Below are 21959 nucleotides of genomic sequence, written 5' to 3'. Positions count from 1 at the left end.
AGGCCCACTTCATCAATGATCTGGATATTGGCATCCTCGTTTGTGAGATCTGCTCAGCTCCTGTTGAGCCGTAACCTGCTGCAGGTGTGTTCCCTCGACTCCAGAACCACCCTCCATGGCCATTTTGGTTTGAGATGCAAAAGAGACACAACACCTGGCTGTCTTGAGAGAATGCTAGGCCTGTATCATGCAGTAGGTCAATTTAAACCAGGAAAGCACTGAGGTCTGCTGGATGTTCCTGGTTTTGTTAATCCTGGGTTCATTATAGGTTTTCTGCTGATTCTACAACAGGGCATTTTGCATTACCATACTTTTTACTCTTTCCCTTACTTTGGCTGTTTACAGGCTAATTCCAGATGCTGCCACCTATGAGGAGGGAACTGGATTCACTGCTAGCACTGCCATTCCCTTGCAGGACTAATTAAGGATGGACCTTGCTGCTATCTGTCACTCCTGCCCATTTCTTCCATGTTCCTCTTCAATATGTCAGTTGCGCTATTTTTGGACATAGGTTTGCCAATCTTTCAGAAGTACATTACACCCATGTTCAGAAAATGCCAACTGACAGATCACAGGCACACAGCATCTCTAACTTGGCAATCTGACCAGTTGTCAAACACACAATTCCAAGCACATACCTACATTCACTTAACCGTGCCCCACCCCACATTAAGGAAAGTGGCTGATGGTTGTTTTTCTATCAGTAGGTGATGCTTCATACAGGACAAAACAATGCCAGCGGAATCAACCAATCGTTTTCCTTAACTTGTTTGACATTAAAACAGTAAAGACAGCATCAGTCTTGAACTTCGTTACTGTAGCAGAATTGGGCTCAGCAATCAGGGCAGCACATTTTATGCCAGCAATATAGTGGACAGTACTTGGGACCAATCACTCTTTCTTAGCCAATCTATTTCACATGTTCTTGTAAGGACTTGGGGGAAACTCTGTGAAAGCCCTCTTGACCTTTCAGAGCTAACACAGGACAGAGATTTAATAAATAAATTAATAAGTACTGCAATTGTTTACCAAGCTATAGCTGAAGATGAGTCATTAATGAAGTGCCACTTATAAAACAGAAATGCATGGGGCATTTTCAACTGTCCTGCAATGAAGAGAGGCGTGCACATCTCCAAGCTTCGTTCTTGTACAGCTCTCTGCTATATAGGAGGAAATCAAGCATTTTTCTAGATTATGAACAAAGGGGCAAACTAATGTGAATGTCATTTCCTGGCTGTATCTTCACATTCTGGGGATAAACGTGCTACTTTTACTATGGTAAAATATTCCTATAAGCATTAGTGTCTCTCTGAACACACCAGTAATGAGAACAGACCCCAAGTGATTCCTTATCATTCCATTTCAAATGAAATATGCCATTGTGAACAATTCAGCATTCAATTTTTTAAAATTATCTTCTCTGTTCTTTATGACATATATTTTATGAGTCCATAATCTTGAAGCCATTAAAAGAAATAGCCCCAGCGTGAAATAGTCAATTGAGTTTTGAATCTGGAACAGCCATAAGATAATGCATTTAGGCTTCCAAATACCTATGGCATTATAATATTTTCCCCCCAAGCATGTTGAACATGAGTTATAAGAAGAATATACAGTGGGTATGGAATGTTTACAACATAAGCCAGATTTCAGTCCTCTCTGCTAAAAGTTGTCATTATTTATCAGCAATACTAATATATTTTAATTGATTAATAACTTGATGTACCATAATCAGGTTTTTACAGTTCCAAGCTTTTTCTTTAAGCTCTTTGAATCTCATAATCATATGGATTTATCTGATCCTACAAACATTCAGGCCTGCCAGTTAGGAATGCAAAGAAATATCCAAAAGTCCTTTTTGGGTGTGCTAATGCCCTATGTGGCCAGAGTCCATAAGAATGAAGAAAAAGTGCTGATTCTGCTCTTTTGGTTTGAAAGCAAGGAATTTGGAGCAGCAAAACTGCTTTAATCATGTAACCATGTTGCAAGTATTCTTTCCCAGCAACACATCTGCAGAAGGAAAAAATGAGGCAAGAAATTTTAAATTCTTAAGGGCAAGGGAGTTGAGGGAAGGGAGTCCGTTCAACATTTCTTTGGGTACACATTCCCAGGCCAATAACATTTGGGATAAATTCATTCACAGTACTTTCTATTCAAAAAAACCTTATTAAATCATTTAAAATTACCTGGCGGGGGGGGACAGAAGAGATTCACCTTCCACTGTGTTATTTTGAACAAAGGCTTGTTGAGACATAGCACAAATTGTGCAGGGATGCACCACATTTTCTGCTAGTATAGCATCGCATGGCATAGCCTGCAATAAAACATGCTGCCCTCCTAATCCAACTGAGTTGCCACACTCACTGTATGGCTATAGGCCCTACAGACAAGGAGAGGTTGTGGCAGTGATTTCAGAGACACCGAAGAGGCTGAGAAATTGCAGGGTGCCCAAATATGCCAAGCAATCAGGAGGAGATGGCATTCAGCTACTGGGTCAGCTAACACAGGTCAGTGGGAGAGATCCTTAGGTGGTAACAGCGTGACTCCTAGGCTGGCTAGCAGAGGTCTGCAGAAGAGGTCCTTTGACAGAAGTAGAGGATGGCTAGCAGAGATGCTGGAATGGGTGGCTGCAGTGGCAGGGATCACTGTAGCAAAGGTGGAAGAGATGGTGACAAAAGGCAGTCAGGGTCATGAGAAGAAAGGGCTCAGCTTTAGCTTAACAAAGCAGCAGGCACAAAGTTACAGCCATGCCAGGGCTCAGCACAGGGGGGCGGTAGAGATCAGCAACAGTTCCAAACTGCTCTTCACCTTCCCATGTTACGGGCCCAAGGGATGAGAAAGTCCTAAAGAAGCAGGCGTGTCACTAGTCTGGCCCCAGCAGCCCCCAGTGGTGGCAAAGGCCACCTGCAAGACAGGTCTGGGACAAGGGGTAAGAGATAGGGAGGAAAAGGGCAGCTAAGGCAAGCCCAAGCCTGTGGTGGAATAAGGAGCACTGGGATTAGGAAGAGTCAAAGTGAAAGAAAATAAGGAAAGGGAAAAGAGCCCATCAAAGACAACGAGAAACACTGAGAGCAAAGACCTAGAAGGAAAGAAAAGGACTTATATTGTAAAGAATATATCACTCTTAAGTAATAGTATAGCAGTTCCTTCTGAGTTTTCCCAGTGGGAGTAGTCAGTGTCCTGCCTGAGTTTGTAATGTACATGAACTTATGACAGTCCTAATCTCTTCCAGGCACAGTGTGGCCTCTGCTCAGTTTTTCCCTCTCTTCAGAGGATGTGTCTAAAAGGCACCTCCAGCAGGACCACCTTTCTTGCGCTAAGGCAATCTACAGCAACCCTAAGGAGAAGGTTAAGCTGAGAGGTAGTGACTGGCTCAAAACCATCCAGGAAACTCCAAAGCCTAAGGAATGACTTGAATCCAGGATAAAATTAGGGATCATCCAGGCAGCTGCTTGAATAGGGTTTTCTCCAGTCCTTGACATGGCACAAAAGAATGCCAACATAATTGGCTTTGTCACTGGACTCCAATCTCCTTCAGTAACGCTCCTGAGTTTGCTCTGTCAAACAGAAAATGGTGCTGTCTTGACAGCTTTAAAGTAGAATAAGGAAAGTAATAAATGGATTCTCTGTGGGTGGGAAAGACAATCACTTTCCTTAATGCAGGGTAGGGCTGGGAGAAGAGGGAAGATCTGGCAGATGACTAGCTCTATAAATTTAGCCATTTGTCAGAACCAGATCTACTGGGGAGCAGGTCTGCCTGTCCTGCCATACTGTGAAACCCTATCACCCACCCACCCAGATTTTCCTGGGTTATCTCTGCCTCTTGCTCAGCCTCTTTCACACTGTCATAGGCTTTCTTAGATAACCTTTCTCACTCTTACTCCCTCTCTATTGCTCTCCTACTCATTCAGTGTTTCATGCTGCCTCTCTTGTGCTTGTTCTCTTGCACACTGCCTCTCTCAATCTCTCACTTGCTCTAGGAACAGCTGATAGGAGGGCTGTTGAGCAGACTCCCTCCTCCAATTTTGCAAGATTCTGTTACTATAACCTTATTATAAAAGTAGTCCTAGCATGCATGACTTTGGTTTTATAATGGTCTACCTTGAAGGGCTGACATTAATCTTGCAAATCTGAATGCACCTTCCCCCTCCCTTCCTTTTTTGCTGTCTTCGTTCTGTTGTTTTAACCATGGTGTTACTCATGCTACTGTCAGGCAAAATAAACAGGAGACAGAAAGGAATGTGACTGCCAAAAGAGAAGTCTCTGGGGTCATCAGGAACCCTTGGCATGGACACCTACAAACATTTGCTCTGCCTAGATAGCTGTGCTCTGGTAGGCAGTTTTCCTGAGCAGCTTCTTCTGTTATAATCCATTCATAATTCACTGATGTTATAATAACTACCAGTGTTGAATATAGTGTCCTTTTTGCGGCAGGAGGTACAAACGAATCAATATGAACTTAGGAAAATACATCCCAAGGAATTTTTCTCCTTGTTACATCGTCTGAAGAGTCATCAAAGCATCACCAGGAGACAGGAAACTTGTCTCCAAAGATGTGTATATTAAGTACACAAGAAAAGAGCAGCCTTATAAAGTCATCTGGCAGAAGAATAGAGAAAGGCCTTCTTTTAAGGCAGGCCAATGTACCCATATCATTCTTGTACAGACCTCCAGTTTCCTCTATTTCAGTGTTTCGCAACCTTGACAACTTTAAGATGTGTGGACTTGTGCTCTGGAAGCCAAAAATGTGCTGTTGAGGGTCATGTGTGGCCCATGACCAAGTGGTTACATATTTCTACTTTTCAAGGACAGATTTGGGTATTCCAGGCAACCAACCCAAAATCCCCAAAACTGGGCGGGGGGGGGGAGGAATACATTCAAGTGCCGTGGAAGCTGCTCTCCCATCATCTGTATTGGAGTATGATGCAATTGTCAGTCTGGTCAGCTTGTAATAATAGAAAGGGGGAGGGGGAAAGGGGGACATATTATCCTTTGTCTTAGTTCTGCCCTGGACTTGGCACAAGGAAATACTGAACTCACCTGGAAGAAAACAGAGAGGGTTAAAGGGAAGACAAGCACATTCATATTGTTTCTCACAACTTCACACCTTAATTAAACAAACAGATAAAAGAGACTTAGAATGGAAGCTTATCCTAACAACAAAGGTCATTTTAAAAATTTAAAATATACATTTGCTAGGCAAAGAAAAGAAGGAAACATATGGTTTGAATACAATGTAAACTTCAGTAATAATACATAATTTGCCTTAAGAACAGAGAAATCCCACTTTTCCTGCAAATTATACTTTAAACAAATAGTCTAAATACCAAAGTTTGCTGTACTGCTCTTATTAATATGCAGATTTGCAGTTTATGAAATTTACAAGCACTGTGTTTTCAGATTATTGAAGTCCCAGAAAAGGGGGGGAAAGGATTTCTGATTAACAATTTCTTCTGTATCGAACTTCTGGGGGAAGTATGGTGAACTGAAGATGGCTCTGCAAAAGCAGAGCCGACAACCATAGCCACAACCATGAGTACACCAGTCCCTTAGAACCTCTCCAGAGAAGGAGATGATGGGAGATTGTTCACATGTGTTCTGGACAGCTGCTTCTTGCAAAAAGGCCACAGGACAATAGTTTTCTGCAGGTTTGAGAGCCAGGAGATGACAGGATTAGCTAACTTGCTCGCAACTGCAGCAGAGACTTTTAAAGGACACTAAGTTCACAAATCTCACTTCCTAATCACTTTTGCAAATTGTTCATTAACTACTTCTAAGTTATTAGAGACCTTCGGAACGAGTTTGAAAATGCCTGGTGAGTCTGCCTTCAATCCTGAATTAAAAAATTTTTAAATTATATGCTAAGAATTTTACGAATCTGAAATTAACAACAAAAAGCTAAATAATTTTGATTTTAGAATTTTGAATTTAGAATTTTTAGATTTTGATTTTAGAAAGTTATAAAAGGACTAAGGGTCCAGATAAAATTGGAATATTGAAATTTTTACAATAAGATTTTGGAATTAATTATAAAGTACAGACAGCTTCTCATGGGAAATAGATTCTGTTTTGGTTTTTACAAGACAAAACAAAAATAAGCAAATTCATGATTTCAAAAACTGGACGTTAGAGGGGACTAAAGTTTTTAGGCAGACGAAATATTTACAAGCCTGTAAAATGTTGCAAAACATTATAACAATAAAAATATTGAAGGAGACTTTTAAAAAATGAAATCAGAAAATAGTAGTCACAGTATTAACAATGTCAGTAATTATGCCTGCTGCTATGGATAAACTATGTCCAAAAGCTGTTATTGAAGAAATGACAGATGTAGAACAAATTTTAGCTGGCAAGATAGAGATGGTATTGAAAGTGGATTTAAACTGACAGATCAAGAGAATGACTTAGAAAAGGATATTTCACTGGATCTACAAAACAAAAAGGCTGGCGTTTTAAGATTTAAAAGGGAAATACAAATGGCAAACCAAGAGAGATAATTTTTTCCTATTGGATTTACAAAAGAGGCTTGTTAAAGCCTTGAAGAACTCTGTGTGATGGGATAAAGAAATGAAGAGAAATCAAATCCTACAACAATATTTGAATGAACTAAAGATTAAGGCTGCTAGAAGTACAAGAAAGGAACATAAAGCTGGTTTATCTGATCAAAGTTAAAACAAGATATGTTGTTACTTCTGGCAACCTTGTATGGAGTTTCTGCTGACACCAGGACTGAAAACATGATGTTTTATGGATTTGTTTAAAGATAAGAGATGAGAAATGGGATGAAGAGATAAATGTTTGTAACCTTAGAGGGGGTGAAGAGTCACTAAATGTGTTTATACTTATTGTAATGAAGGTTGGAAATCACTTTATATATTTCTTTTCTCTTTATTATAGTCTTACTTTTCTCTTTCTTCTCTTTCTTCTTCCACTTTTTACTCCTTCTTTCTATTATCTTTTCTTTCAGTTTAGTTTGTATTAGATTTTACTATTATAATCAAATTCTTAATAAAAATTATATATATAAGCAATTTCTAAATTGTTTAGAATCAGTCTAAATTGCTAAGACAAAGATGAGCAACCTTCTAATGATGAAGGGCTTCACTTAACACTTGGGGAAAGGGTAGCTGAACACCCCAGTAGGCAAGACAGTGAGGAAAAATGGATGAAGCTGCCACATACATGAGAAAAGCTTAATTAAGGGCCCTCAATGTAGCTTTTGTGTGTTGCATGTCCCCCCACCCCCAAAACAGGAAGCTTCTGTGGATTTTCATCAGGAATGGGCAGAGGGGCTCTCAGGTGTAGAAGAGAAAGGGATAAGGGCTGCATGTTGCCTCCCTCTGTGCTATGAGTTCTTTAAATGAAACAAGTGTGAAAGAAATGCTTAACTAAAGCACTATAATTTTATTTACATACTAGCTGTTGTCAGCTATTCTGGTATTTCCCCTCCTTAACCAGCCAACAAGGCCAGGACATTTTGCCATCGATACAATCTGATTGGGCTTCACCAACCATTTTCTCAGTGGTGCTGGCAGGTGATCCCTAGGGGGTGGGATCAGTCCTATACCTATTAGCTGCTTGAGGCTGTTGTAGGCATTTTCCCTTCTCTTTGATTCTGAGGCCCTGTCTTTCAGGGCCATTCTGCTTTGGGATGCAGGAGAGTCCAGTTCTTTCATGTGGGACACCAGATCTCTGGGCCAACTCCAAGCCTGGAGATCCAGATCAGCTCAAAGAGCAAGGAACCAGTAGAGGCAGTGGAGAGGACTGCAGAACTAAGCAGATGAAGAGAAAGGGATGGTTTGCACATCTTCCTTCCCCAGCATCTGTCAACTGTTTCAGTGTCTCTGAAAATGGAATGGCAGGTACATTCTGTGGCTTATATATAAATAAAATCCAGGCCTCCAAGTCTCTTTTCTTTCTCCATCAAGAGAACTGATGGGTAAACAGCCTCTTTTACCCTTTTTTCTGCCATCTCTCTCAGCCTGGTAGCTGATCCTTATGCTGGGAGAGGTGTTAAACAGGGGAATGGATCCTAACTTGATGGTTAAACCTGTGGTCTAGCTACCTGTTAAAACCACTGCCAACCAGCAGTGCTGCTGATGTTGAGAAGGTGCAGGAAAGACGGTTGATACTGTTCTCTGGCTGCAAGGCATTGGCAATGGGGGCAGCACAGTCTATACTAGTTTAATTTTCTACCCGTTCACAGATAGGACAATAGCATTTTAACCTTTAGGTTCAAATGCACCCTGGAGTATATCCTTTAAAATCTATGGAATTAGCTAATAGGTAAATGTGCAAAAGGTTGAGCGTGGTGGTAGAAAAAAACAGCTGGTGTGCTTTGCACTACAGCTCTGGAAGGAGGAGAGCCTGAACTACATAAGTGCAGATAGCTCCTTGCAGGCTCACCAATTAATCACCAATCTGATACCCTCTAGAAGTTACATATTACAACTCCCATCATCCCCACCCAACATTGGCCATGCTATCTGGAAATTATGGGAGTTGGGGTAGGATGGGTTATATTAATTGATGATGGATCTTTTAAATTTTACTGAAAAGACATCCCAATTAATTGGACAGTTAATTTAAAATCTGTGGTGGAAACACCATCTGGGTGAAGTCATTCATCCTTCTTTTATGGAAGAAATGCCAAGAAACAGAAATGCAACATCTAGTAACATCAGAACACTTTTTTTATACAACATGTTTATCTATTAATTGTATGTTCATACAATAGCTTTATTTGGGTAACATGCTGATGAACAACACATTTTATGTGCATTCTAGCCAAATATGGGATTTACACTATAAATACCTGACAGACAGTGGTTTATACTAGTCCAGTGAAAGCAAACAGATGCCAAGTAAAGTAGTACTTTAGAGGTGTTTGAATGTTTATTCTGCAAGTAGGATCTGTAACACAGGATTACAATGTGATGTGCTTCTGTAGTAGATAGGATGAAGGCCACAATATGTTGGCCTTCAAGATAGTCTCTAGATGGGAGATCCTAGCTTGCATAGAATAGTGTGAGCAGGCTTGGGATAAAAGGGCACTTACTGTATTGTGTACTGGTTAAAATGTGCCAGACATAACCATTATTGTATCTTTCCATTTAACTATTAGTTCTAATGTTTCAAGGTAGTGCTTATTATGAATGGAAAGACAGCCAATTAACATAAGTGATTAACCCAGAGAAAAAGAGATAGGAACCTATCCTTTTATTCACTCTGTGTTTAAACTGGTGACAGAAAACTGATTTTGTTCTCGGTAAAAAGCTCAATGATTTTTTCTATAAATCTGATGTGGGACAGCAACTGCTTGGAAAGTTAATGCAATCAACTCTCACCTCCAGAGAACTAGCCTTTCTTTTTCTTTTTTAAAATGAATTTATTGATATTAAAAAAAAAAGAGGAAGGAAAAAAAAAAGAGTGAACCAGCAAGCAAAAGGAAAGAGGACATAAAAAGGAAAAGAATTGAAACAGAAATATAGCATCTATAAGTGTACAGAGGAATTACCCAGATTGTACAGTTAGTGCTCAGTATATCGTTGATGAGAAATTAACCATAAAAAACAAAGTACATTAAATTAGTTAACAATATAAGGATTTGAATCTCTGAGCTAAATGCCAAGATCTCCACTATTTATTATTTAAGAATACAAAAGAAGAAAAACTACTAAAAATATTATAAATATTACTTTCTAACTTCCCCTTTGTTGTATTGCGACTATATTAATAGACTTTTAAAATGTTTTGTGTTTCTGCTTTCAATTCTTTAGTCAGTCTTTTTTCCCCTTAAAAACCACACTCTAAATCCAATTATTTGCTTTTCTGCATAATATATAGTAAGAATGGAAGCCATTCTTGCTTAAATTTGGTTAGGCTTTTTTTGTGAATATATGCTGTTAATTTTGCTATTACTGCATGTTTTTCAAGTTTAAGTTCCCATTCTATTATCTTCAGTAACATATCTCTTTTCCAGTGTTGTGCTAAAATTCTCTGAATGGTGCTATGTATTTCTTTCCAGTACTTTTGAGGGTTTTTTTTTTTTTTTAACATTTCTACTACATATAGTAAGATGTTCCTTCTGTCTCATTATATTTCCAAAATTTATTACTATATGATTTGTTTATCTTGGCAATTATTGACAGAGTTGTACACCATCTATATAACATTTTATTCCAGTTTTGTCTTAAGATGTAACTTGGGATAAATTTTAGATTTGTTCCATAGTTCTTTCCATTGTTGTGCTGTGACTGTTTCTTTAATGTTTTGCATCCATTTTATCATACAATTTTTTTATTTGTTCTGTCTCCTATGTCACATCTGTGTAACAGTTTATATATATGTCCTGGTCTTGATTCTACATGAGGATTTCAAATTCAGTAATTTTTCTTAGAAGCCCTCTCTCATTACTTAAAATAATTTTTATTGAAGAAGTTTTTCAACAGAATTACAAACATTACAAATTTTGAATTAAAGAAGAATAAAGTAGTAAGAAAGTAAAGAAATATGGAAAAAAGGAAAGGAAAGGAAAGGAAAGGAAAGGAAAGGAAAGGAAAGGAAAGGAAAGGAAAGGAAAGGAAAGGAAAGGAAAGGAAAGGAAAGGAAAGGAAAGGAAAGGAAAGGAAAGGAAAGGAAAGGAAAGGGGCTTCTGATCTTGACCGTGGTTATAGATACATTTCTGTTTTATTCTCTCTCTCTAAGGTATAGACTACCCTTTTTAATCTTCAAACCCATAAATCACAACTACATTTTTCTCTTTTTTCAGCAAAAAAGTCCATAAGGGGCTTCCAGTCACTAATAAATGTATTTATTGACCTTTCTCTAATCAAACAAGTTAATTTTGCCATCTCTGCTAGTTCTGTTATCTTCACCAACAGGAGAGGCTAGTGGTGAGATTGTTGGACTAATTATTTTTCTTGTAAGGTTCCATACTTTTATCAAGCTTCTTCTTATATGTCCTTTAAAATTTTTCTCCTCTTTCCTATCCCTGTACCATAAGTACCTATGAAGCCCATTAGCTAGACTGGCTGCTTCCAATGTTGATGTTCTGGGATTAACTTTTCTATCCCCCAAGTCCTATCATCAAACAGCTGGAAGCCAGCAGGACTTGAGCAATTTCAGTTGCCAGGATACTGCCATTTATTAGCTAATAGATGAGCACAGAGATCTCTCTGCCAGTCAGTGCTCAGCTATCAGCCAATATCACCCTGCCCCTGTTGTTTCCAACCAAAAAACAAATCCTTCCCCCACCAAAAAGAGACGGTAAAACAAAGTAAATGGCAAGCCCCCATCTGCCTGCCATGGTAGCATATGCTCCCTCCACACGACAAGCCTTGATACAGCCAGACCATTCCCCCGCCATGGCTGGATTACAGCAGCTGGGAGGTGGAATGAGCTAGATGTCTCCTGCATTGAATACTCAGGCCATCCCGTACCACCCCATGGTTATAATCCACTTCTGCAATGACAGCCACAGAAGTTTAATTTATATAAGATTTAAACCAGGATAAGCATCCAGTGGTGGCATCGCTGATCCCCAGTGGGCTTAATTTACTTTGTGAGCACATCTGGATTCATGTCTGACAATGCCTATGTATATGCTGTGAATGTTATTATAGAGAGTGTAAAGATCTCCAGTGAGCTGCTTCTATAAACCCTGAACTCTAGCACCCCCTAAATATCTCACTGCTCAGAAGTAGGGTGCACGCATATAAAAATGCACATGCACACCCAGGTGCAGAAACAGAGACCTTCTATATTCCGCTGAAATTCATAGAGCTTCAACAAAACACCTTAAGGACTGTAGGGCAAATCAAAAAAGGGAAAGGACCAATGACATAGTTTTCTTAAATGCACTATAAGCTCAGAGAAGCATTAGATTGTTTTTACAGCAAGAATTCTCTTCTTGCTCTCCCCTCCTCCCATCTCACACACACCTACAGCAAATACATATAAGTGATGGGAGAATATATTATTACTGAAAAAATAAAGCTTTTTTGCTTGTGCTTCACACAGCTCAGAAATAGGAAGTGAAAAATCTGTTACCATCATATGTCAGACTTCCTGCAGCTTGTAAACTTGGGGACTTTCTTCCTCTTCCCACCGTTTCTGTCTAAGAGCAAGTCTTTTAACAGTGCTACCTTTGTTGGCTTAATTCCTTCCTGTAGTCCTGTAGCTCCAGCAACACATTCCGACTTTTGGATTTGGGAGCACGTTTGTCTTTCATTTAGTTCCTTTAGATCTCTGAAATCACGCTGGCACCAGACATTAATTTCTTTGGATTTTCAAGCCTCATTTTAAATAGCCACTTGTTCTTCAAAACAAGTTTTCAGCATAACCAGTTGGCAGGTTCTATTTTGTTTTCCCACTGTAATTAAAAACAATTTACAAGTAAGCCTGCAGGAGACAAAAGCCCTGTTCACAAATCAAACACAGGAAACAAACTGCATCAAAATGACATTGGAATTACAGTGACAGACCTTGCCTTGGTTTCTATGCATATATCAGTTCTTATACAGTACACAGATCCCAGCCTACACACAACTATAGGGTCTACATCTGCAGGGTCTCACATGATAGGAAATCTTGCTTTTTGCATGTGTTATTTTGTGATGCTGTGTAACAGTGATTAACATATGCATTCATACACACACAAACACACACACACACACAAATTTGTCTGCAGCTCAGATACTTTGGTCGCCTAATGCGAAGAAAAGACTCTTTGGAAAAGACCCCGATGCTGGGAAAGATTGAAGGCAAAAGGAGAAGGGGACAGCAGAGGATGAGATGGTTAGATAGCATCACTGAAGTAATGAGCATGAAACTGAGGAAACTCAGGGAGGCAGCGAAGGACAGGAAGGCCTGGCGCAATATGGTTCATGGGGTCACGAAGAGTCGGACACGACTTAACGACTGAACAATAACAATATGAAGATTACATGCAAATGATGATGCCAGACTGGGTAAATGATCTTTCAATTTTGTCAGTTTACAATTATACATAATTGATGACTCATCTGTAACCATACTCAGCCTGCTTAAAGAACCAGAACTCATATCACATAATTTAAGTCAATTCATTCCATTCCATGTAAAAATGTAATGAATGTGAAATTCCCTATCTAAGAAAAGTTTGTAGGAACCCTTTCTCATGGATATGTTTTGACATTTATTTCAGTCAATTCACAGGTCATTTGTTTTTAACACTGAAATTTACATTCATATCATATTCACTTTAGACCCATAATTATCTTTTTATTCTCAGAATGTACTGAATATATGCCCTAGGGTTTTCCAAAATGTACACTGGGAACAAAACAGTGATTCAGGCAACCAGTTTAGATTAGACTGAATTACTTTTTCTGAAACAAGTGCGCCAGTCACACGTGCACTGGAACATACACATAAACTATGAGAAAAGGCCTAACATAATAGACTTTACCCAGAATATTTTGCAAAACATCTTCAAATTCATGGCAAACATAAAATAAAACTAAAGTCTGACCAAATTAGTTTTATAAATACACTTTGCACTGTAATTATACAATGAGACAAATTTAACATGATGTTATAATTATGTTGCTGAAGGATTTGTTCAGAGGGTAACAATACTGAAATGGAGTAACTTCTTTAAAAACTGCTCATTGTTGGCGGGGGGGGGGAAGAAGGTTGCTGCTCCTGCTCCTGTGCTACTTACAGTAAACGATTGTATAAAAATTGAGCAGGAATGAAACAATGGGGAAAACCTCAACAGTTTCTTATTAGTTTGCTATTATATGTCCACCAAGCTGGGTGACCTTGGCCAGTCACTTTCTCTCAGCCCTAGGAAGGAGGCAATGGCAAACCACTTCTGAAAAACCTTGCCAAGAAAACTGCAAGGACTTGTCCAGGCAGTCTCCAAGAATAGGACACAATTGAAGGCATTAAAAAAAAATGTGCTGCAGCAGGAAAAGCAAAATGTTGGCTAAATAGTCATTGCTCCTATAAGAATTATGGCCAACAAAGGATCCCTTCATTTGTTCAATCTATAGGCTGAATTTAAGACAACTAAATTGCTAGATACCTGAGTACAGAGTTGTTCAAAGTGGAAAATCAAAGATGTGGATGTTGCATTTTATATGTTTACTATCCTTATTCAAGACCAATTATGCAGAAACTTGAATTCTAAGGGCTTATTTTGTTAAGAAAGATTTGGTGCATTCCTAATTATTAGTTAGGAACTAATACAATGGAACTTTTCCATTCTTACTGGGCTCAGCCAGGATTGACACACAGTCAGAATGGATAAAAGATGTTAAAACACATTATGTCTGTAATAAAATCAAATTATATATCTTTTTCCTTAAGCTATGCCCATTATCATTAAGAGCCTTAATTGCATTATTACGGGATAGATAAAAAAAACCTGTTATTTCCCTTTTCCTTTATTTAGGAGTGATGCTGGGAAAATATCATTTGTTGAAGTTGCATCTTGATATATGAAATGAAGAGAAAATTACTCAGACATATGGCATGGCAAGTGGGCATGATATTACCTGAAGGAGAACAAATCCCTATCTTTCCCAGCTGAGAGGATATGCTAGCTATCTGTTGTACCATCCCATTGTCCAACTGTGGACATGCTTAGTGTAAAAAATCATAATCTAACTGTATCTTTTAACCTAGCAGCATTCAAGCTTTAGATTTATTTTGCTGACTACAAAGTAACATTAATCTAAATAAGGAGAAGATATGCATGAAATTTGTCCTTTGCTTATACTGTACACAAATGTTGCTTCATTCGTTGCATGTTTGGTCCATCCAAAATATTTCAAGCGGACAATCACTGTTTAGGATCCCACTACATTCTATGATTCCTGTTAGCTTGGAATTCTGGGAGCTGCACTTACAAAACATCTGAAACGCACAAGGTTGGGGGAAGCTAACATAAAGTATTTATTAGCCAGAGCATTACTGAAAAAGAATTACGCATGTTAAAATTGTTGCAGTAACCTTCAAATAACTTTGTTATTATTAGTACAAGATTGTAAGGTACTTTTTTTCCAGCTAGCTATTTTCTTATTAGATTTCAGTTTTCTACCCAATCTCAGTACTCTCTAACATAGCCTATGTTTGTTGTATATGTTTGTGTGCATATATATTATGTGCATGTATATGAGACATTAAGCACTGAGTTTACCACACCTTACACTCCTTATAAAATCATTTAAACTATTTTTTAAAATGTGGAAATTCTCCATTTGAAGCACTGAACATTTCAACAAATTACAAATTAAAGCAAAATCTTGAAGCAGAAAAAAATTGGTATATTCCAGCTGCAACAGAAATTTATAATATCAAAAATAACATATGAAAGAACTTAAAAATGACTGACAACTTTTGAAAGCTTTAAGGTTCAGGGAGATAGATAGATAGATAGATAGATAGATAGATAGATAGATAGATAGATAGATAGATAATTTTCTCCTTGGCTCATAGAGCAATTTTTTATTTTGTATGTGGTTGAAAGCTCATTTTTTCACTTTTGAACACAGTGGAGAATTGCATGAGATGTAACCTCCATTATATGTGTAGCAACAGTAGGCATTTTTCTTGCTGTACACATTTCTTAAGTTATAATTCTGGTTTAATTTGAAATAGTTGCTAGCAGTTGATTCAGTCTTTATCATTAATCTTGATTAGGTTTACTTTAGTTATCAGTAGGATATCATACTACCAATTATAGTGGATTGCACCACTCCTGACTCTGAAAACATACATAATATCTGCTCCCCCACACAGCTATTCTGTGGGAAGAAAAATTTGGATCACATCCATTACCTTTGTTCCCACTGTCAATGCATTCAGGTAAAAGTCTATGGTTGTTTTCTTCTGTGTGGTAAGAGCTTTCATACACACAGCTAGTACGCTTATGGGCTACATTCTCAATCATGCTAATGCAAATATGGTTTGATGTTGCTTAGCCTATAAGGGGGATGCAGCTATAGTGGTTTGTAAACCAAGATTTGCAGCCTAACACAATGTGTGATATCATTTTATGTGTGTACAATTTACCAAATTTCTCGTTACAAGATATAGTAAATATAATTATTTGAAAAATCTCAGAAATCAAAATGTAAAAATTGAAGTACACATTGTCTAAGGGAGAAGTACTCAAGTCAGCAACCAACTTATTTCCTTATCCTCTTGGTAGAATGAAATGCACTAAAATATCTAGCAAGCTATTTTTAAAAAACACACATCTTGAGGTTGACATTTATTCACGTATGTCATTTATTTATTAAGGCTTATATGTGACTCCACTTGAAACAACCTGAAACTGCAGTAGAGGTGTTTAAAGTGCAAACATCCTTAACCCCTTAACTCAGCCAGCAGGAAGAAAAATGTCACACACGCACATGCACATCCTATAGAATAAAGTTATATATGGACACAGAAATGTGGATAAACAATTGTATTTCAGAAAAAGTAGAGGGACATGAGATCAGATAGCTAAAGAAATTGTTTAAAAGTTTACCTTTGTTTTATTGTCTACAGCAAGACCTTCGATTGTATGGATCATGGAATATATTAAAACTAATGGGTGTTGTAAAACCCCTAATTGTTCTTCTGAGGAATAATATGACATGAGTTTGGAGAAATACAGTAGCTAGAGTATGAAAGGGAATAAAACGAGGATGTCTATTTTCTCCTTATCTGTTTAAGTTGACCAGCAAATATATAACAAGTATGGGAGGATTGGAATCAAATTTAGAGGCTGAAACATTAACAGTCTGAAACGTGCAGAAAACACCACTTTTTTAGCTGAAAAATAAATATGACGTTCATTATTAAAGTAAAAAGGGAAAGAGGAAAATGGGTGATTTTTAAACATTAAGAAGACAAAAGTAATGTCAGCCTGCATGCTCCATTAACTCACAGTTGATGACAAAGAAATGAGGTAGTAGATAGTTTGTTTTCTTAGGCTTAAGAATAGATAAAGTGTGCTGCAAAAGTAAAAAGGAAATTAATTCTAGCGAGGATGACAATGATAAATATAGACAAGATCATGAAGAACAAAGATACTTCTATAGCAAGAAAGGTCTTAACAGTTAAAGCAACATTTTTTTCCATATTAATGAACGGCTGTGGAAACTGGGCACTAAGAAAGAGTCAGAGAAAGAAGATAAATACTTTTGAATTGTAGATCTGGAGACAGCTACTAAAAGTACCGTAGATTGCAAGAAGAACCAATCAATTGCTCTTGGATGAAATAAAGATTGACTGCTTCCTTGAGGTGATGATCAGCAAAGCAGAAACTCACATATTTTGGCATGTAATGCAAGCATATGATGGACTATAAAAAACATTTATGCTAGGGAAGATTGAGGGAAGAAGAGAAACACTATGGATAAGGTGGACAGACAAGATCAAGGAAAACACTAGAATGTCTTAGGAAGAACTAAGGATTGTTGCCAGCAACATGTCAAGATGGCAGACATCTGTCTACACAGTTGCTAGAGGTTTGGCCTGACTAAATGAACTAAACTGACATAGAGTTACACCTCTATTCAATATTATGCAGCATTAAAATAGGATTAAACAATCTCTGCTTTTGTCTCTTTTCATATTTCATACAATCCAGGCAATGCTCACATCTAGCACATGAGGCCCTAATAACATGTTAATGTATTCTTAGTTGATGCATCATATCAACTAAGTTTACTTATGACTAAGTTTTAGTCTTATAAACTAAAAGTTTTTGTAATTACAGGAATTTATGGTACTGCCCATTAGACAATTCTCACATTGGCAGTCTTCCTTAAGAATGACTCCACTCAGTGTTTTCTAAGCACAGTAAGATCATATTTTGAAACAGCAACTCAAACATTCTGGCTGGCTACCAAAACAGCCTGGGACCGTTTTATATATAATAAGAATCTCCCATAGGATGAAATTTAGACTAGGAAATATTTGAATATTTATTTTAAAAATTACTTCCACCAGTTATATACATTTAAATATAAACACACAGGAATGGACCTTAAAACATCCTTTCATGTATGGAAAGGCTAATTTTGATTTAATAGAAGAATAGTGACACAAACATCCAGAGGAATTCCTCCGATTGTACCAACTGTTATGTAAGACTGAACATACACTTTACAACCTAAAAAACAAAAACAAAAAAAACCAACAGTTGATATGTATTGTACCCAATTTCTCATATTTTAATGCAATTCCTGATGCATTCAGAACTGCACTGCAAAAGCTTTGTTCTAGCTTTCGCAAAGCAGCACTAACACATTACAACTCACACATTATGCTAAATCAAAGTAAGCAACTCACAGTGCTGCCCAGGTAGCAAATGGTAAGCAGTACTGGAAATTGTAGCCCAGCAACATCTGGAATATCACAGGTTGCTTACTTCTCTGTTAAGATGCAGTTAAACTACCATTTATTGAGTAAACTATGTTGTATAAACTTACCATTGACTGAGTTTACACAATGGCAGGGTTAGGAAAACATAGGAAGTCAAAACCATCAAATCACATTTTGGTTTGTTGCAACGTGAGACCCTAATCTTGTTCTGCTGTTGTTTGCAGCTATTTCATTGTTAAATCCAAAGTTACTATTCAGTTTTTGCTCTCAAGACAAAGGTTGCCTTGGATGCAGTTTGAATCCTGGTGTTTGACAGCAGAATGAAGAGAACAAATGACTGTAGAATCTTTGGAATTCCACAAAAAATGTTTTTCAAGATAAAACTTCTTGCATAACCTTTAAATTTTGAAAAATTATAGCTAGCCCAGTAATTTCATGAATTATACCTGCAGCATTTATTACACAAAAAGGTCCCTTCATAAGAGGATTTAATGACTGCTAAGATTAATTAGCAAACATAATTTTGGCCTAATGAGCCTTCTAATGTATCTGTTACCCCTTACAGGGATATGCCCTCACAAATTAGTAAAATGGATTATAATTTATGCTAATCAACCTAATCTGGCTTGTCTTTAATTATACATGCAGTGGGGGATGCAGTTAGAAAATTAAGAGTATTGTGGAAAGGACCAAAACTTATGCAAAGGAGAGACTCTTTATTTTAAAAAGCCATTTGTATGTGTATATGTCAATGCAGGATACATTTTGCAAACCTATGGAACAATTTTGTTTCAAGAACTTGCAGTTAAGTTTGGTTTATAAATATAATAATCATACATTATTTGACATTTATTTAGTACGAGCATTCAAATCACTTTCCATGTATTATCATGCAATCCTGCACATGAGATACAAATTCTAGCATTATTGAATATCTTAGTATATCCCAAATGTGTAATTAACATCCAATTTTTGCATTTCAGCAGCACATCCTGGAAACTTTAGCTGTTTGTGAGGTAAATGATTATAGCGTTAAGAGCTTTGTTAACTGGGTTTCATAAAAAGGCTGGTTTCATACTGCCATTGGAGATTTGTGTGCCTTTTTGTATAATAATGCAAAAAAGAATGTTTTTTAAGAGCCTGCCCATCCATCCATCCATCCATCCATCCATCCATCCATCCATCCATCCATCTATCTGAAAATAATAAAAAAAAAAAATAGAGGACAATTCTGCAGCAGTTGGTCTATGCTACAACTTCCATCCATCTCCAAGGCAGCAATCCTTTCAGCAGAGATTATGTTAAATAAGAAACAGTGACATATAGCCAATTAAAAGGAAAGTCTTGGTTAAAATAAAAGCAGAATACATAACATGCATACTGAATAAGATTTGGTTCATTCTCTATATCTGAGGTTCTTTAAGTGGTCATTTGTGCAATTACACAAAACCAGATTCAGAACTTTCTATAGCTTACAAGTTTTTGCTTTCATTACATGCCACACATACCAGGTATAAGCTGCCACTAAACCTCTCAGCTTCTAAGAACAGTGAGAATCTCCCTAACCAAGAAAGCTGATGTCACCAAAACCAAAGAAGGGTTAGAGGGCAAGTTGCATGAATTCACAGATGATTACTTGAAGAACCTCTTCTTCATTGCAATCATTGCATTATTGCTGAGTAGTCAGTTTCTTACCTGATGGAAGACAGTATTTATAAAATGCATCTTCTAAGAAGGGAGGTCTAGACAACAGTGATGAATAAGCATAAAAGATTGGGCTCAGGTAGCTGCTCAGCCAAATTTATAAAATGGCTTCAAAGCTCACAACGGAGTTTCATGGTAGCCACAATCCGTTTGGAGAAACATTGAGGCAGCAGCCCTAAATCTTTAGACAGACCTTGAACAGACAAGAACAACTGGTGATCCTTTCTGAACACTACAGTTCTTCATAAATAAAAGCCTCTCATCTGCTGGACATCTAGGGTATCTAAGGATATCTTCATCAGTATTGAGGATTTCCAGAAGAAAACAGGTAAAATAAGATTTTGTCCCAAGTGACAGACTTTGGTAGAAAATATATGCCTAATAGGGAACCACTTTATAATAACACAGAGCCAGAAAATGTGTGTTTACACATTTACAGAGGCATTGCATAGCTGAAGAGATGTAATCATTAACTGATCTAGGATATCTCCTTTCAAGATAGATTCTTGTTTACTTAGTTGTCTGTTGGAGAATGGAAGATTCTACTTAGACAATCTTGAGAAAAAGCACAGGTCACAGCCTGAGATGGCTGCTCTGATAAAGAGGTCTGATGTATAGAGCTTATTCACAAGATGGGACAGAAATCGCATTTAGTGTTCTTTTGTTTTTTACCCTGATTGGAATTGGCTGACCATTTTTGTGGTTTTGATTGCTTGTTCAATGATCTCCCTGGTTTTGTATTTTGGAATAAGTCCTACAGGAGGATATCGATCTCAACATGCATCAAAAAACCATCTGATGAACATCAGTGCTTTTCTGAGACATGGCAGATATTCTAGACCAGTGGTTCTTAAACTGTTTGACCCAATTACCCCTTTTCCTGGTCTCAAATAATGTTATTACCCTCACAAAACAATCAGACTCTGTTGTTTTACATGAGCATATCAGCAGTGGCAGTCCCAAATTGGATCCTCAACTCAAAAAAAGCAATTATAAATTGTACCATTACTCCCAGGATATGGCCAAATTACCCCCTTGGGAGTAATTACCCCCAGTTTAAGAACCACTGTTCTAGAATGAGAGAGGTATCAGAGGTTGGAATTTCTGGAGCCTGTCAGTTTCAAAGTCTGATCCCAAGAATTCACTTCTAGTCAAGACAGATAGTTATAGTAGGCCTCTTTAGTAAAGGAAGGCCTAGAAATACTTACAGGCTTACACCATGTCCTCTTTTCCAAGCCACAAAAGGGTGGAAGCATTTTACTGCAACTTTAGCACTTGTGGAATGGAGCCTTCAAGGCCATAGAGATGAAACCATTTCTTTTTTTATCTCTTTCATCCTCTTTTTGTTTCTCTGTATTTTGACAAGAAAATGTGTGGATGAAAACAGCATTTTGTGTCAACAAACAGGCTACTCAACACAGACTAAGGAGATTAACATGAACCACACCTAAACGACTGTGGTACACAGCGAGGGATGGACTCTCATAAAAAATATATAAGCTCCAGAAAGTTCCAAATGGGAATCTGTGCAGGGCCAATTACAGAAACCACAATAAAGAACTATTGCTTTTTCTGTGGCAAAACTCTTATATCTTCTACAGCAGAAAATCAGAAAATTTCATCTGCTAGCTACAGCTGACACACATCTTTGGTGGGATGCAATGAATGTTCAAATGAACACATTAAACTTTATTGCAAAAGAATCATAGCACAAGCAAACTAAACAGTAGATGACATAACATAAGGTTTCTAGTCTAGTTCATATAATCTCCAGAACTCAGGGAGCTTCCCACCTGAAATCCTAATAAATATTGCCTGCCACTCAGTGTAGACACTACTAATCAAGATGGACAAGTCATCTTGCTTCCTCCAAAGAATATGGTTCA

General features: G+C 37.6%; 1 long non-coding RNA gene across 1 annotated transcript in view; it reads right to left on the bottom strand.

The window, feature by feature from the left end:
• Positions 1-10405: 10405 nt before the first annotated feature.
• LOC148215917 (uncharacterized) overlaps positions 10406-21959 on the bottom strand; it is a 34966-nt gene continuing 23412 nt past the window's right edge. Inside the window, exon 3 of the long non-coding RNA XR_015796420.1 lies at positions 10406-12373. This is a non-coding gene — a long non-coding RNA (uncharacterized LOC148215917). The remainder of the gene's footprint in view (positions 12374-21959) is intronic.

The sequence above is a fragment of the Python bivittatus genome, unplaced genomic scaffold (assembly GCF_059951505.1).
Source record: "Python bivittatus isolate LINGU-HERP-01145 unplaced genomic scaffold, Pbiv_v1 ctg000330_np1212, whole genome shotgun sequence".
Classification (NCBI taxonomy): Eukaryota; Metazoa; Chordata; class Lepidosauria; order Squamata; family Pythonidae; genus Python; species Python bivittatus.
Note: the sequence above shows the minus strand (reverse complement) of the source record. Positions and strands in the feature narration are given on the sequence as shown.